At 37.8% G+C, this 18678-nt stretch overlaps 1 long non-coding RNA gene across 1 annotated transcript; it reads left to right on the top strand.

Moving 5' to 3' along the window:
* The first annotated feature begins 15409 nt into the window (after positions 1–15409).
* LOC123596735 lies at positions 15410–18318 on the top strand. Its single transcript, XR_006711837.1, has 3 exons — positions 15410–15511; positions 15880–16080; positions 17785–18318. It is a non-coding gene; the product is annotated as an uncharacterized LOC123596735 (long non-coding RNA).
* The last annotated feature ends 360 nt before the right edge of the window (positions 18319–18678 follow it).

The following is an 18678-nucleotide window of genomic DNA, read 5'->3' as shown; positions in this document are numbered from 1 at the left end:
ATAATGACTAAAGATGAGAAAATATGTGCTATGCTAAACACAAAAAACCAAACATTTCTTCTTAACCACCATTAACTGTTTATATGGGTACTTGTCTGAGACAAATATTAACTTATTAACTATTAGTTTCAGTCTAAGACTATCCAGGAGAATGTAAAAAAAATATATATATATATATATTTATTTCTTTATTTTTATATATTTATATTTATATATATATATATTTTATATACATATATATATATTTTTTTTGCTGCTAAGTTTTGGTATAAATAAATAAATGTATACATACATATGCATTTCATAAAATAAAACATTGAGTTCTTATTTATAAATTCATTCTTGCCTATTTTACTGGACAATCATATTGGTAGTAACCACAGCAATAAAAACTAGTCATATTATAATCATTTATATATTAGAAAAACATATCAAAATAGCCTACCCACAAACTACCAAACACCTTCCCAAGTTCCTTTAATATGCCCTCAAATCTATTCTTATTTTCTCTTCCAGTCTTTTCATTACTAAATCATGTCTTCTTAGTGTTGTTTAATGCATCCTGTTTCCATCTAAAATTGTTTATCTTCCCTATCCTGAAAGGAAAAACCATCACACACACACACACACACACACACACACACACACACACACACCTCTTTCCACAAAATCCAATTCCATGACTCTTCTAGTTCCGTTTGATGTCTCCTTCTTCATAGTTGTCCTTTCACAAATAAGGAATCTAAGTATCCCTTGACACTTCACACCTTGCTAATCAACCATTAATGTTGATTTATTTGACTAATAAACCTACCTAGGTGATGGTTCCTTCCATCCTCAAGGCTTAATAGATAAATATTCCTCCTTGCACTGTATTCACACACACACATGCACACATGCATGCTCACATGCACTCAGGCATGTACACAGGCATGCCACCCAGTGGATAATCAGGGATACGCAAAATTTTGAATTCTCCATCTGTAATCTTCACATATGTTTTCAAAATTCATTTGGAAGAAAAATTATAAAATGAGCCTCCTTGTGTCAATATTTTTACTACATAATCACTTCCTAATTGAATGCAATCTGGATATTGTATCACATTGAAACAAAGCTTCACATTGAATCTTGTGTTAGAAACAGTCAGAAGTATTTGTATTTGGTACAGGCTTACTGCAAACAACTGAACAGGAAGCCAAGAGAGAAAAAATTGTAGCCATCTCAAAAATCAAATATTTTGCTGAGTTTTTTAATGGTATGTATAAAACAAAATTGCATTTTAGGTCATCATTTTTATAGTATTAACATTGGATTTAAAACTAGGGCCTAGGGGCGCCTGGGTGCCTCAGTCGGTTGAGCTTCCGACTTCTGCTCGGGTCGTGATCTCACAGCTCCTGGGTTCGGCCAGCTGGCATTGAACTCTGTGCTGACAGCTCAGAGCCTAAAGCCTGCTTCAGGTTCTGTGTCTCCCTCTCTCTCTCTATCTCTCTCTCACACACAAAAATAAATAAGCATTAAAAATTATAAAAATTAAAAAAAAAATAAAACTAGGGCCTATACAGGTAAAATATGTTTAGTTCTAAGCTATTTGCTCCCAGTTTCTCTTTATATAGCATTGATCTGTTTTTAAAGAATTACTCACATGTCTGGTCTTATAACCTGTCTTTTCAAAGAGTGGCTAATATGTTACTTTCTACTCATTACTCCATTAAAAGGATCTCACACTAATATATCGGCTCCTGTCTCTCCTGAGTTTTACATACAATTAGTTTTTACCCTTCCCAGGTTCTACGTTCTCAGTGTTTTCTAGTTATAATATAAATTCTCTTTCATTCTTTCTACCATACATAATTAATCTTTATAGAGATGCATATTAAAATCACAATAAAATCAATGAAATACGACTTTACACGTACTAGAATGACTAGAACAAAAATTGCTGACAAATATTCCTGAAGATTTGGAGCAACCAGAACTCTCATTCATTGCTGGCAGCAATGTAAATGTTACTATCATTTTAGAAAATATTTATCAGTTTCTAAGGAAGTTAAAACTATAGCTACCCTATGATTTGGTAATTCCAGTTCTAAATCTTTGCCCAAGAGCAATGAAAAAAAAAATGTCTATTAAAGACATGCACAGGAATGTACTAGAAATAGCCCAAATAGGCATCAACAAAGGAATGGATTAATTTTCACGTATTCAATAGAATAAAGGAATAAACTCCTAATATGTTCAACATGGATACATCTCAATAATATGTTGAATGGAAGAAGACACACAAAACAGTATACACTATCTGATTTCACTTATATGAATTCCAAGGAAAAGCGAAACTAATTTATAGCAATAGAAATCAGAATAATAGCTCTCTGTTGTGGACAGGACATTTATTGAAAGTGGTCACAAAGGGTATTTTTAGGATGATTTTAGTAGGAGTTTTCAGATGGATTCCTTGAACTGTACTCTTAAATCTGTATGTTTTATGCTTATAAATAATGTCACCATAAAATAATTTGATCCATGACATTAGCTTCCAAATTTGCCTTTTGATATTCATTTGTATCAATATGCTGGAAGGGAAGGTCCCTTCTCCTTTTGGCTCTAACTAACAGAACAGACCAAATAATCACTTAACAGAGATCAAAATATTGTCTTTACCAATGTTTGAAAAAATGAGCTCTTACCACTCCCCCTACATGCAGAGCTCTCAGATAATGACCAGATTTGAGAATTTAGCTTCTAATCAATCCTCACCTTGAGAATAGCCTGGGAGTTACCCCAGGATTGAAGACAAAAAACTGCAGACATAGCCACATTTCCCACCCATTTCCATAGCCAAATTTCCCACATTTCCCCTTCCTATAGAAGGATTTTGCCTCAGGTTTTTATAGCAAAGTGCTTAGAGCAAGGAAACTCAAAGAAAGTGTGCCAGTGAGCTCTGCAAGGTCAAAATAAAAAAGAAGCAACTCCTTCCAGAAGCAATAACCTTTAATACCATGACCCTACTTACTGTAAATGGGACCCAATCATTAATTTTTGGGAGACAGGGACTGAAAGTGTTCATATCAATGTTCCTCCTCCATTGAGGGTCAGTGGGAGAAATGTCCTTCACTAATGACAAAAGAGGATATGGTTTCTCACTCATACTGAAAAGAATAATTCAGTTCATTATGGTGTATGTATACAATAAAATAAGCGATCACTAAAAAAATGTATTTTTAAGAACAAATGGTTAATATTGTATTGTTACCAGTGTTTTCAAAACAACAACTGCAACACTAGTTATGAACACTGTAGAAAGCAATCACTGTTTCATTAAATATATATATGTATATGAGAAATACTGCTTTATAGTTTACATATGCATGTAAATACTAAGAATGGTCATCTATGGTCGATACTACCCAAAGCAATCTACATATTCAACACGATCCCTATCAAAGTAACAACAGCATTCTTCACAGAGCTAGAACAAATAATCCTAAAATTTGTATGGAACCAGAAAAGATCCCGAATAGCCAAAGCAATCTTGAAAAAGAAAACCAAAGCAAGAGGCATCACAATCCCAGACTTTAAGCTATACTACAAAGCTGTAATCATCAAGACAGTATGGTACTGGCACAAAAACAGACACTCAGATCAATGGAACAGAATAGAGAACCCAGAAATGGACCAGCAAACGTATGACCAACTAATCTTTGACAAAGCAGGAAAGAATATCCAATGGAATAAAGACAGTCTCTTCAGCAAGTGGTGCCGGGAAAACTGGACAGCAACATGCAGAAGAATGAACCTGGACCACTTTCTTACACCACACACAAAAATAAACTCAAAATGGATGAAAGACCTCAATGTAAGACTGGAAGCCATCAAAGTCCTCGATGAGAAAGCAGGCAAAAACCTCTTTGATTTTGGCCGCAGCAACTTCTTACTCACCACGTCTCCGGAGGCAAGGAAAACAAAAGCAAAAATGAACTTCTGGGACCTCATGAAAATAAAAAGCTTCTGCACAGCGAAGGAAACAATCAGCAAAACTAAAAGGCAACTGACAGAATGGGAGAAGATATTTTCAAATGACATATCAGATAAAGGGTTAGTATCCAATCTATGAAGAGCTTATCAAACTCAACACCCACAAAACAAATAATCCAGTGAAGAAATGGGCAAAAGATGTGATTAGACACTTCTCCAAAGAAGACATCCAGATGGCCAATAGACACATAAAAAAATGCTCAATATCACTCATCATCAGGGAAATACAAGTCAAAACCACAACGAGATACCACCTTACGCCTGTCAGAATGGCTAACATTAACAACTTAGGCAACAACAGATGTTGGTAAGGATGCGGAGAAAGAGGATCTCTTTTGCATTGTTGGTGGGAATGCAAACTGGTGCAGCCACTCTGGAAAACAGTACGGAGGTTTCTCAAAAAATTAAAAATAGAACTACCCTACAACCCAGCAATTGCACTTCTAGGCATTTATCCACGGGATACAGGTGTGCTGTTTCGAAGGGACACATGCACCCCCATGTGTATAGCAGCACTCTCAACAATAGCTAAAGTATGGAAAGAGCCCAAATGTCCATCGATGGATGAATGGATAAAGAAATGTGGTGTATATATATATGTATATATGTGTGTGTATATATATATATATATATATATATATATATATATATGTATATATGTATATACATACACACACACACACACACAATGGAGTATTACTCAGCAATCAAAAAGAATGAAATCTTGCCATTTGCAACGACGTGGATGGAACTGGAGGGTATTATGCTGAGTGAAATTAGTCAGAGAAAGACAAAAATCATATGACTCCACTTATATGAGAACTTTAAGAGACAAAACAGATGAACATAAGTGAAGGGAAATAAAAATAATATAAAAACAGGGAGGGGGACAAAACAAAAGAGATTCATAAATATGGAGAACAAACTGAGGGTTGCTGTAGGGGTTGTGGGAGGGGGGATGGGCTAAATGGGTAAGGGGCATTAAAGAATGTACTGAAATCATTGCTTCAATATAAAGTAACTAATTTGGATGTATATTTTAAAAAATAAATTAAGTTAAAAAAATAAAAAATAAAAATTTTTAAAAAATTTTAAAAAACAACAACAACAAAAAAACAACAACAATCTGGGTGAATTTCCAGAGAATAAGGCTGTGCGGGGAGAAAGAAGGCCAATCGCAAAACATTGTAGACTGTATGATTTTATTTATGGAACACTTTTTAAAATGACAAAATCACAGAAATAAACAGATTATTGGTTGCCAAGGTTAAATAGGGGTCAGGGACAGGACAGAAGTAGGCTTGGCTTTAAAAGGCCAGCCTGAGGGGTCCTTGCAGGGAAATAAATTGTAGCTTGATGGTATCAATGTCAACACTCTGTGATATTTTAGGTTGGGTTTGTAAAATATTACGATTGGGATAAACTAAAGGATACATGAGATTCCTCTGTATTAGTTCTTGCAACTGCCTGTGAAAATACAAGTACCTCAAGAAAAAAAAAAAAAAAGAATGGTCATCTATGGGTGTTAGGCATTAGCTTCATGGTTCTTTATATATTTTTGAATGTTTCAAACTATTTATTATTATCATTAATTTCCTTTAAATAAATCTGAACAACAAACACATCCAAACATGTAATCATGTATTTAAGAGTAATATGAGAGATTTCCTTCTGGGAAAAGATTAGATTTTGTAGAATAATCCAACAACACAATCATCATCATCATCATCATCATCATCATCATCATCATCATCAAAAAAGCAGTGGCATTGCACTAATCAGTCACTGGGGACTCAAAGACAACCCTTCCCTGAAGAAATAAGCAGCACATAAGAATAACATTGAATAGGGGCACCTGGGTGGCTCAGTTGGTTAAGCATCTGACTTCGGTTCAGGTCATGATCTCACGGTTCGTGAGATCAAGCCCCTCATTTGGGCTCTGTGCTGACAGCTCAGAGCCTGGAACCTGCTTCAGATTGTCTGTCTTCCTCTCTCTCTCCCCCTCACCTGTCTGCACTCTGTCTCTCTTTCTAAAAAGTAAATAAACATTAAAAAAATTAAAAAAAAACTGAACACACACAAAGATACTTTGCCACACACAGTAAGTACTATGCAAGAGGCACACACAAGAACTGTAGAAAATAATTTCAAAACTTCCCAATTAATTTTGTGATAAAAAATTATCACTATACCAAAATTTCAGGGTCAACCATACTTCACAAATGGCTAGATCTCTAAGAGGAAGAGAACACTTAAACCTTCAAAGCAAACAAAATGGCATTTTAGAAGCTATGGCTCGTTGCCACTTAATCCTAGTTGATGATGGGCCATATCTTTTTTTTTTTTTAATGTTTTCATATTTTTTATTTTAGAGGAGAGAGAGCCTGAGTGGGGGAGAGGGGCAGAATGAGAGAGAAGAATCTTAATCAGGCTCTGAGCTCAATGCAGAACCCAACATGGGGTTCAATCCCATGACCCTGGGATCATGACTTGAGTGGAAATCAAGAGTCAGACACTCAACTAACTGAGCTACCCCGATACCCTGATGTGTCACTTCTAATGTGACCATACCCAGTGAAGAAATGAGATGGGAATGGACACAATAGGAAGTGCAGCCATTTGGGACCATATTTTACCTATGGAAATAGATATGAAGCACTAACAGCCTCAAAATTCTCTTTGACAAATTAAAAGTCTTCACTAATACAAATAAATAATTAAAATAACTCCTGTTTGTGGGCAGCTTGCCTCGAATTGCTGCTGTCAGTGGCTATTTATTTATTTTTTAAAAAAATTTTAAGTGTTTTTATTTATTTTTGAGACAGAAATAGAGCGTGAGCAGGGGAGGGGCAGAGAGAGCTAAACACAGAATCCGAAGCAGGCTCGAGGCTCTGAGCTGTCAGCACAGAGCCCGACGCAGGGCTCGAACTCACAGACCGCGAGATCATGACTTGAGCTGAAGTCGGACGCTTAACCGACTGAGCCACCCAGGTGCCCCCCGTGGTTATTTATTTTAAAAGATAGTAGTCATAATGATAATATTTAGCGTCCTTAAAAAAAGATCACAAATATAGCACAACCAAGAGAGGATTTAGATGTTGGCCAAGAAAAAAATGGAACAAGGAAATAATATAATTGAGAGCCAAATCAAATGTCCCTGATCAGATGGCATAAACATAAGCAAATTTGGATATGAATATTTTTTAAGTTAGAGTTTCACAAGAGAATGGACAGTTTAGGCAAGTCTGGGAGATTACATTCTACTGTTTCATTCAGTTCAGCAAGAAAAAATAGGTGCTTTAGGCTAGGGACTTGCAATTCTTGGTGCATTGTTAGTAGAACATTCTTAAACTCTTACAATATAGAGGATGGTTATGTTAACAGCTACTGTTTTTTGAATGTTTACCATGTTTCATTTATGTGTTTGAAATGCTGCAAATTTTCTGTCTACTTTTTACAACAGTCCTAAAAGGAAGGGTTCATTTTATTCACTTTGCAGATGAGATTATCAGTGGCTCTTGGAAGACATCAGTTTGTAGTAGGGAGGACGAGTTTTGAACCCGCATCTCTCCTATTCCAGAGGCTGTTCATTACTATATCTTCTTTATTACAGAAGAAAAAGAAGGGTCAACTTCTCTAAAGGAGCTATTTATATCCCTGTACAATAAGTGCAGAGAAAAATGCTTTTGAGAATGCTGGGATAATTCTCGTCTACTTTCACTCCTATTTGCCCTTTCACAATGTTTTTACATCTCTCAAAAATACTATTGATTTAGATCGTGTGCTGTTAATTTGTATATTCTCCTCATTAGTTTCCTGCAGGCATTTGGCTGTCTACAGATGTCAGGCCCTGAGGCTGTAAAATTCTCTAAGCAGATTGCTTTGAAATATTCTCCCTCCAAAGGCTCCTTGTTTAACTTCTGTAAATCTGCTTTGAGTTGCTTTCCTAACTTGACTTACATGGCTTATGTGTTTGTACACACCAGTTTTATTCAGTGAGTGAGCAAAGATAGTTTTGTAGAGTCCCCAAACTCAATTCTTCCCCTGTTCTGCACATGTTTTATCTTTGGCTGGTTTGCAGACACGAATAACCAACAATGTTGACAATCTGTGTATTCCCACTTGAGCACCACCATATTGGCAGCATAACATAGAGAGATTGTGTTTTTCATGCTAAATGAGAGAATTGTTGAGTTGTAATAGATATTTTATGCACTGTAAGTCTCTCAGAAGTTCTCCAAATTATTTAAATGCGTGCGCACACACTATTCTCTGTCTTGGTTTTTTCTCTCTGCCTCTCATTGTCATTATGACGTCTGTTTTGCATTTTACATTTTTTTTTTTTTTGCCCAAGATAGAGGCTGTGAAGATGATAAAGTTCATTTTTTTGGTGTAGTCCATTTAGCTGTACAGTATCTCTCCAACATAAAGCATTTCATGATTCACAGCTTTCCTCCCCAAGTATACATAGTAATTCTGCTCTGAGTCTTACTCAATTGAGACATCCGTCTCTGCTAATGCAACAAGGTTATCATCCTTCCAGAGTTTAGATTTGAGCTTCTTATTGGTGAAGCCCATACCTTCTTTGATCTCTCTTTGCAGAATCAAGCATGTCGATGCAGTGCGTGACCATTAAATGAGCACCTACAATGTGCCATACGTTGTGCCAAGTGCCACGTAGGCACAAATGAACAAGATAGTCTCTGTTGTTAAGGAATAGTCTCTGTTTCTCTAATGGGAAAGACCCTCAAGTAAGCAAACAAGTACAAGGCCATGGGACAAATGCTTGAGGTAGGAAAGTACAAAGGACAGGGAGTGTCACAAACCAGGAAACTTTCATCTCTTCTCTGGTTTGGGTGATAATAAAATAAGTGCTTATAGAGCACACGTCTGCGTTGGTCTAGATGGAGTTAGCAAGGAATGTAAAGAAAGATAGGATATTGCAGGTGAAGAATCAGCATGTGCAAAGATAGGGAGTCTTACAGTAACATCACAAGTGCAGAGAAACGCAAGCAGCTTGGTGTTAGTCAAGAATAAAGGGCCGCTTGCGAAGTTCTAGAAGATAAGATTGAAAGTCATTTGGAGTTAGTCCTTACACATGTCATTCTAAGAATTAGCTTTTGCGTAGGCAAGAGTTAATTCAGCCAGGAAGTTTTCATAGGTGGTGTGCATGTACATTTTAACAATAATCAAAAGCAATCTGAAAATTTGGTTGCTCTTTCATGCACAAATCACGAACATTTTTGTGCAAACACAGGCAAATATTGAATTACCCAGGTGAAGGCACCATAAATAAATACTATAATATGTGTAATATATTGTCGAGATATTTCACCATTATTAATTTAATATGCCCTATGTGAAAAATACTCAAAACTATTCCATTTACCTCCAAACACATTCTGAATAATCTTAGCTAATATAAAGAAAATTTTCCCCACAAATAGTGTCCAATTGAATTTTTTACAGATTTAAGACTTCAGTTTTTAAATTTAATAAATTGAGATTTTTTTGCTTGGCATCTTGAAACTGTATAATGTTGCAAAATACTATTCTTTAATTGCTGAGGCCTTGTGACAAAAAATCAGAGGCTGGGAGCACCTGGCTGGCTCAGTTGGTTATGCATCTGACTCTTGATCTCAGCTCAGGCCTTGATCTCAGGGTCTTGAGTTTAAGCCACATGTTGGGCTGTGCACTGTGTGTGAAGCCTACTTAAAAAGGAAATGAGAGGCTGAATCAACACCTAGCATGATGATTGGTCATAACATGCAGAGGACATTGATAGCCATGGTGACAAATGCTTGGTTGCCATATGAGAACCAGGCCTCTAGTTGGCGTGGAGTTCATGGTAGGGAGTGGAGTCATCAGAGCACCACGGAAGGCATAGTGGACTCTTATGCACTGACTCTCACATTTAGATTTCTTTTTTTTAAATTTTTTTTTAATGTTTATTCATTATTTTTGAGAGAGAGAGAGAGAGAGAGAGAGAGCGAGCATGAGCAGAGGAGGGGCAGAGAGAGAGGAAGACACAGAATCTGAAGCAGGCTCCAGGCTCTGAGCTGTCGGCACAGAGCCCAACATGGGGTTCAAACTCACAGACCATGAGATCATGACCTGAGCCGAAGTTGGACGCTTAACCGACTGAGCCACACAGGCACCCCTCACATTCATTTTCAAGCCTCTCTTTGGTTTCTAATGTGTGACATCAATGACAATAAAATAGTTGATTGAATTTTGTTTTTTTGGTTGTTTTATTAATATATTGTTATTTTGATTGTAATACTTGGATAAGCCAGATAAACATTAATAGTTTATACCTCATTATTGTTTATACATATTTAAGTAACACTAATGAAATGGTTTAAATCAAAGTGTAATAATTATTTTTTAGTTGTCCATTCTAAACTCAGGTTTGAGAAACTGTAATAGGAAACCAGGAATCACTGATGTCTACTTTGTTAGGCATCAAAGCATAGTGGAAACTGACACTTATTATGCATTAAAGACCTAGGTTCATATCTTAGCTCTCTAAATTCTTTGTTACCCTAAGTTGTTCATCTGTTTCCACATCTTGAAAATGGAGACAGTGATATCTGCCTTCTAAAATTCAGTGAGATTAAATATGTAAATTATCCAGCACACTACTTGTACTTAATAATGTCAACTTCCCCTTTTATATATCTGAACTCTTAATTTTCTCATCTATAAAATGGATGCATTGGTACATACCTCACAAAGCTGTGCAAGTGTGATGAAATATGGAAAGTCATGTCCCTTGTAAGAACATGGCTAAATGTTCCATGTATAGAAGTAGGGACAGAATGATGATGTTTTCCATTTTGAAAGAAATATCACTCTCAGTAGTGTTCTTTGAGAAAAGTAGGCACACATTGTCCTATTAGAACAGGTATATGAATAAGAATTTTTTTGTGAGGGTTTAGGTATTTATGTGGATGTGATTTTGAAAGGCTCTCCACTCCCACGTGTGTCGGAAAGCCGAGCTTTGGAAAGGAAATGAACCAATTTCCACAAGGTTCTGGTCAACCTGTTGGAAGGAAGTGTTCTATTTACTAAAACCTTCTCCAAGGTTTAGTGTCCAAGAGGGTCAAAATTAGGGAAACCAGGCAAAGTGGACTAGGAGAAACTTTGGTCTATACTAATCAACAAGGATGAAAAAATTACCATAGAGAAAAAAAGATTGTTACATCGACAGTGTTAGCTACCATTTATTGGAAAGTTCCATGTGTCAGATATGGTTCTAAATGTTTTGTATGCGTTAACTTTATTTAATCCTTATAAAAGTTTGTGGCATACATCTTTTTTATATCCATTTTATAGATGAGAATGTTGAGGCATATGGAAAGTTAGCTGACTTGTTCAAAGACACTGGCATAGGCAACATCTGAACGCAGATACATTGGCTTCAGAGCCTACCATGTTAACCGTTGTGTGGTTTTTGCCTCTGATGTGTCATACCAGAGAGTGAGACTTTGGACTGAATAGACAAGGAGATAGGGAGGGTGGTCATTGGTCCTCAAAACGATGAATTATAGACAACGTCCTAAGAAACATGCGGACACCAGAAACCACATTATTGACAAGAGTGTTTTCATTGTGTGGAAACCAGTCCTTCAGTCCTTGAAGCAGACCCTGGCCTTGTTTTCAAACTGATGAAATAGGAGTGAGCAGGAGTAGCCTCTGGCCATCCTGCACACTAATGGACACCCAGAGATCCATAGGCATATTGGATAGGGGTGACATAGTTCAAGAGGATAGGTGAACCTTTGGCAATCAAAACATGGGAAGACCCAAGCATAGTGGTCTAGTCAACTATTAGAGTGAGGGTATTATTCCCATCACAAAAAAGTAAAGTTGCATACCTAATTTATGCATATAGCATTATTTTGCAAACTGTATATTACAACATAAATGTTAGTGTTCCTTCACTTATGCTTTTCCACATGTATGGACATGTATATGGAACAAAAATTGAACACAATATGAGTAAATGTGAGGTTGGCATTAAGATGAAGGTTAATATAAACAATTGTGATATCAGAGAGAGGGAGGTCCATTTTCCTTCTGGTCCATGTGTGGTTCTTCAGATCCTCACTTGTCTCCCAGAATATGTCTTCTCAACCTGTATGGTCACTGGGTAATCTGAGGTGGTATTTCCTGAGTTGTGTGTCTTGTGACTCCTGCATACACCTCTGAAGTCCATGTGCTCTGCCATACCCTCTAGTCCTAAGGTCCATGTCCCCTGTAGCTAGAGGTCTCCGGTAGTGAACTTATGCTTGGAGTCTTAGACCTCTTTTCTGTTTTCTCTTTTCTGGGCTGGATTCTGGGTTGCAGTTCTCTGGGAAGCTTCCCATTTATCCACCCTCATTTCCCTCAAGTTACTTCAAATCTACCTTTTGGTCAGCAACATGTGGTTAGTGGTTAGTTCCTGCATCATGCTGAGTAGAAGGCTTCCCTCAGGAGTTTGAACTTACTCTAAAATGGGCATTGAGAAACAAGAAATGAGACCCTCCTTAGGACTACAAGATCGCTTCAGAACTCATCTTTTTTTTTTTTTTTTTTTTTTTTTTCAGAGAGAAACAGAAGGAGAGACGAGAGAGAATCTTTTTTTTTTTTTTTTTTAAGTTTAGAAAGAGAGAGAGAGAGAAAGCATGAGCAAGAGAAGGGCAGAGGGAGAGGGAGAGAGAGAATTCCAATGCGGGGCTAGATCTGACAACCCTGGGATCATGACCTGAGACAAAATTGATTTGGACACTCAACTGATTGAGCCACCCAGGTACCCCCTCATCTACTGTTTTGAATCCACTTATGGGGTTTTTAACCCTCCGTATTTAGAAGCTAGACCCCTTGTCACTTAGGCTCCTCTTCTACTTCCCCTTCATTTAGGATACATCTTTCTTTTCTCCTAATCCAACTTCATGGCCCTGTCCTAACATCGTAGAGGCTGTGGGGCTAAAATGCAAAATACAAAGAAGGAAATATATGTTGGAAAGTGTTCCAAAAATGTTAGGCACATTATACAAACATACTTAAGTAGCACTCAATTCCTCCTGAAACTATTCATTATAAGCCTACTTCTTTGTTTTGCCAAAGCAAAAAGAAAGTAAAATCTGCCACCCAAATGGTTTTCTGCCAATATATTAAGTATCCAGTGGGTGCTAATCCCTTATTTCTGTGGCCCAATCCACACAAATCTCTACTCTCTGCCTGGTAGCCCTCATTGGTCATATCAGTGTCATGCTATATCTAAAGTGGTGGGAAATGATGACATTTCAGTTCTGCACATGGCAATCTTTAATATTTGGATCAGTGTAGCATTTTAACAGTTCGGAACATTGATGAAAGATGAAGGTGGTTATAGTGACAGTTTTCAATCTTTAATCTGCTGGCATTATTATAAATGTTAAGGATAAATTTATTCTGAATTAAATCCTAGTTGTGTTCCTTACCATGGAATGTATTAGAAGAAATTGCTTGATCTCACTGAATCTCAATTTCTTCATCTGTGTAATAGGGTTAATAACATCCATCTTACAAGATTGGTATGAGGAGGAAATATACACATGCATATGTGTGTGTATTTTTACCTGGAAGATAATATTTTTATTGATATATACCAATTTATATACAGTAAAACCTTGGCTTGTGAGCATAATTCATTCCCGTAACGTGCTTATAATCCAAAGCACTCATACATGGAAGCGAATTTCAAGAACCACTGGCTCAGTTGTGATCATGTGACATTTGGCGTCACATACTACTCCTATTGCAAGACATCGTTCGCTTATCAGGTTAAAATTTATTAGAAATGTTTGCTCGTCTTGTGGAACAAGTTACTCATAATCCAAAGTTTTACTGTAATTATATATTCCCTAAAGCACAGTAAGTTGTAATGTTAGGTAGGATGCAATGAGAAGTTACTCAAAACTATCAGCTGAAAGCTACTGGCAGAGGGGGGGAGGGTAAGGGACAAAGCAGGGAAGGAATGTGTTTTTATTTTTAATTTTCTTGTAATGTTTATTTTATTTTTGAGACAGAGAAAGAGCACGAGCAGGGGAGGGGCAGAGAGAGAGGGAGACACAGAATCCGAAGCAGGGCTCCAGGCTCTGAGCTGTCAGCACAGAGCCCGACGCGGGGCTGGAACCCGCAAACTGTGAGATCATGACCTGAACCAAAGCTGGACGCTTAACTGACTGAGCTACCCAGAGGCCCTGGAATGTGTTTTGTTTTGCCGAAGCAACAGTTCCAGTCAAGGAAACATCCAACTAGGTGTTTAACTTGGCAGCCTCTTGCTAGATGTGTCTCACCTGATAGCCCCGTACATGAGCCAGTTTGAGCCAGACTGGATCTGGGGACCTGCACAGAAGCCCCCCTGAATTGACCTGAAGTTACCTTTAGCTCCTATGGGAGAAATTTTCTGCCATTTTATGAACATAGGATGTAGGCACTAGCATCTTGATGACCGCGCATGCGCAATTGAACCAAAAGTGTCTATGCAAGCTCCCTGCCCCCACCCCGTAGTACACTCAATAAAAGCTTCCTATGCTGACCCCACAGGGATACAGTGCTTTGACAGCTATCTCTCTGTCTCCTTACTTGTAACAAGTAATCAAAAGTCCTTTTCTTTCAATATTTCCTTGGGTCATGTTCAATTTGATGCACCCCAAGGGGCAAACCCCTTGAGTTCTGTTACGGTAAGTGCTCAATTAATGGAAGCCCTGTGAAGAGATTTTTATGATTCCTAAGGTACTTGATCACCAAACGCTAGGTTTCTATTTATTATTTTGTAAGTTAGGATGGTTTCATCTGGAACCAACAGGAAAAGCAAAGGACTGTCAAAGGGAACATTGTGATGTGTTGGGTGTACCACGATCATGCTAAATGCAATGCAGCTTCCCCTTGTCTCTCTAATATTAAATCACATTCAGAGAGTGAGTAGAGTTCAGTTCACAGGTAAGTTTCTGAAATAATTGCTTTTTATATTCTCAGTTGAATGAGAAATCATTTTGTATAATCAAATAAGACTTTGATAGTAGTCAGCATCAACCTTAGCCTCGGTTATGCTCTTAAAACCCTGTCACATACTTTCAGTGGGACAGAGCCATAGGGGATCTGTTTGCACAGTCCTTTTAAATTCTAATAAGTTTCTCTGAAGCGTATTTCAAAATACCGGTAGTCCCTCCCCACTGCTTCAGCTCTGGCTCACAGGCAACTCTCCTCTTTCATCTTCAAACAACTTCAAAGTTTATTTTTGAAATAAGGGTTTCTTTTCCCATGGAATTCAAAGAGCTTTTCCGCCTTCTGTGAGGGAAGGAGAGCCTGGCTTTCAGGAATGCATTTAAAAAGCGGCAGATGTCTTTCTTAGCGCCTCCCTGATAGGCCTTGCTGACCTTCAAAAGCATTCAATTTTCTTTACCTTTGTTTTTTGGGCTGGCTTTGCTGGAGGCTGACGGAGGTGCTTGGGGGCCTAAGAGGCTGGCTTGTCTGTAGTGAGAAACTACCTAAGAAAAGAAGCGCTGCCTTTTTCTTCTCTACCTATGGATTATTGGAAGATTTTAAAATTAATTTCAAGAAGGAAGGAAGGAAGTGGGGGGAGAGAGAGAGGAAGAAAGGAAAAAAGGAAGGAAGGGAGAGAAGAAAGGAAAGGAGGAGGGAGGGAAGGAAGGAAGCAAGGAAGGAAGGAATGAAGGGAGAGAGGGAGGGAGGAGGAAAAAAGAAGGAAAGGAAGGAGGGAAGGAAGGGAGGGAGGGAAGGAGTAAAGTTAGGAAAGAAGAAAAAGGAAAAATACTTTCTACTTGCATACCTTCGTTTTGTTTTCCCTAGGCTGATAGCAATCAGAACGTTTTTCATTTGGCAGCTGAGATTTTTCTTCCTTTTTTGAATTCAAATCCTCCGGAGACAGGAGTTGCCAGGACTCAGTCTGATGCTCAGACCACACCCGCCACTGTAATGAAAAGGGTTCCGGGGGCTGGGCAGCGGCTGCAGCCTGTACTCCTGGGGCTCAATCTTGGCATCCGCCTCAAGGTAAGTCTTCTGCCCCTTCTAGAACTCTGGCAATGACGTTTGAAGCTCCGGAGAGATGAGATTACTTTTCGGCAATGCCATTGAGGCTGATGAAGGAGAAGAGAGGTTTGAGATTTCTTTGGGGGAATTTTTCAAACTGGTGCAGAATATTTTTGCCTCCATAATCTCTGTCTTTTGCTGAAATCCTTGGACTAGGAATTACTAGATCCAGGATGCCCCATCCCGCAGTTTTGTGTGGCTTGTTTCTATGTGCTTCTGTGGGGCTTATTGTCATGTCTCATGTGATGTCTTGTTTGCTATTTTTTTATGAACACGTTTTCTGTCACCAAATGGATCTTGAACACTTTCAAGGTAACCGTGTCTTTAAAACTGCTTAGTGAGTGATCTACCTAGTAAATGCTTCAAAATAATTAATTAATTATATATGTGTGTGTGTTTGTGTGTGTGTGTGTGTGTATTTTTTCTTAAATCATATTTGTTGTAGATTTGTCATGAAATTCTGCTTCCAGAAGTCTGAAAAGTCATGAGTCTCTCCCTCTCTCTTTTTTTTTTTTTTTTGTGAGATGGTGGAAATGATGGAAATAATGGTGGAGTATGATGGAAATACTTTTTCCAAATGTTTTGTTTTGTGTGGGGCCTACCTTTGGCATGGAAAAATATGAGGAATCATTGAAAACTATTTCAAATAAAGCCAACCTACTGCAAAATATAGAGATAAATTCCTTCATCTTTCTTCCTTAGTTTTGTTAAAATAGCCCAAATGTGAGAACTTCTGGAATCAATACCCAGTATAGTTAGATTGTTATCATTCTGGTATTCAATTCATTAGTTACCCACTATTCACATTTAGGTTATTGGAAAAATAGACCAGTGACTAATTATTTTATGTAAGTATAATTTTTTTTTAAAATTGAAAAGTGCTTTAAAAGTCCTGTAGGTAAATTCCAACATTTCTAGATGGAAGAATACAAAAAGGTTGAGAGAGTTGCCCATTCTCATATAATTACACAGTTCATTTGGGAAAAATCAGAAATCAGAGGCAATTTATATAAACAGAATTGGCTTTGATCATCATTTTCACAAAGCATATTTCTTTGGCCAACAGCCATGACTCTACCCTCAGAGAGCTGATTTTGTATTTCATTCACTGTGTTTGATGGTTAGACTTTTGTTTTTGGTAGGCCAGATTGGGTTTAGGCCAGGTGTTGAAGAAGGATGCAGTTTCTTGAGGAAATTATCAATATGCCTTCCTTTCCCTGTAACATGACCTAATGTTTCCAACAACTGGATATACTACCAACCACCCTAAATCAGTGTTCCATGCAAACTCATGAACTCAAGTCAATAGCCACACTCAAACTTTCACTGTATTCCGATCCATACTTGTGTGTATTCAACTGTATTGTATCCTGATGTTTCAGAACATTTGGTTTCTTTTCCCTAAACTCTTGTAAACTCTTTGGTACAAAGATATGTGTAAGGCGTGGTGATTAAAGTTTTAAATAAATGAACTGCCCCACCTTGATAATTTTGAGTTTGTAATGGTGATCTTAACTCAGCAGCAGCCAAGGGGCTGATTCTGAATGGAAGCATTGCAACAATGTGCTGGGCCTCCAGAAGACCAGCCTTCTCTCCTGAGTCTGTATTCCTTAAAACATAATGTCTAGTTTGCCCAGTTCTGGCTCACTTCTCTTTCCATGATAGCTTACAACCTGTATTTCAAGGACCTATCACCTGAGAGCCTTGCCACCATTCTTGGCTGACCTGTGAAGCTGATAGATATTCTGAATGCACTAGAAAAAGAAAGATGCCTCAAAATCAAGAGACCCACCCATCTACGTCTCTACCTTCCTCCTAACCCCCAGACAACACCACAGGAGACCACCTTGAGGAAGACACAGGAGGAGAGAAAGCAGGCAATATGAGCAGCTTACCCAGGAGCATACTGTAGGTATGGTAGTTCCAATGGATTGCCATCCAGGTGGCGGCATCTCTGACCCAGGAGTAGAACCTGCAAGAAAGACACCAAGGAGTGATGAGTTCCTCTACAGAAATGGACCAAAAGAGATATCACCCGAGATTTTCCAAGGTGACCCATGCCAGATTTTCAAATGTAAAAAATTAAATTAGTATCCATGTTCTAAGGGACTCTTGAAATTATTTCTGGATAAGGAAATAATTAACTTCATTGTGAATGAAATCAATTATGGTACTCAAATAAAATGTGAGGCTCACTTCAAGAAACTGAAGTGTGTTTTGAGTGTTTTGTTTTGAGTAGATGTGTTCTATACCTAAAGAGGAGTTTGTTTTCAGACAGTTCTCTGGATGTGCATCACAGCCTAGTCACAAATGCTATTAGGAGAGACAGGTTTGAAAGGATCTTTGCCCATCTCCATTTTGCTGATAACCATCTTGAGGAAACGAATCAATTTATAAGAAATAAGCCTTTTATTACAAGAATTAATAAAAATCATATGCACCCTTGGAAGAATCCCACACCTTTGACAGGTCCGTGAGTGTTTTAGGCATCAATGATTCAAGCAATTCCTGCAGAGAAAGTCAATTAAATTTGGTTATAAAATTTGGCATGGGGTAACT

This window comes from Leopardus geoffroyi, chromosome C1 (genome assembly GCF_018350155.1).
Source record: "Leopardus geoffroyi isolate Oge1 chromosome C1, O.geoffroyi_Oge1_pat1.0, whole genome shotgun sequence".
NCBI classification, from domain to species: domain Eukaryota; kingdom Metazoa; phylum Chordata; class Mammalia; order Carnivora; family Felidae; genus Leopardus; species Leopardus geoffroyi.
This window is presented reverse-complemented; position numbering and strand designations above follow the sequence as displayed.